We start from the raw sequence: 461 nt of genomic DNA on the forward strand, positions 1-461 counted from the left end.
GGGGCCGGGGGCTCCCACCGCGGCAGCCCCTTCGCCGTCGTCTGTGCGGAGGAGAGGAGGGGCTGAGTGCGAGACCCCCGAGCACCGTCCCTGTCCCACCCTGCCAGCCCCACGTCCCCCACGTCCCTCGCAGCCCCCCCTGGGGACCAGGACCCTCCACCACCTTGATCTGCAGGAACTCCTCTTCCTCCGCGCTCCCCTCGAAGATCTCCGGAGTGACCGTGACTGCGTTTCGGTGCTGCTAGGATGGACGGGGAGAGCTCAGTGCGGGACTGGGAGGGATGGTGGGGGGCACAGGGACCCCCATGCAGCACAGGGTGGTGGCTGAGCCCCGCGCTGCTGTGGGGCAGTGCTATGCGGGGGGACACCGGGACCTGCCGCAGCCCCTTTTCGAGGGGGCAGAGACAGCTGAGCCACGGCTCGGGGCCGGAGCAGGGCACAGATAAGGGGAAGGATGTGGC

This window comes from Charadrius vociferus, unplaced genomic scaffold (assembly GCF_000708025.1).
Source record: "Charadrius vociferus isolate BGI_N301 unplaced genomic scaffold, ASM70802v2 scaffold1677, whole genome shotgun sequence".
NCBI lineage: Eukaryota > Metazoa > Chordata > Aves > Charadriiformes > Charadriidae > Charadrius > Charadrius vociferus.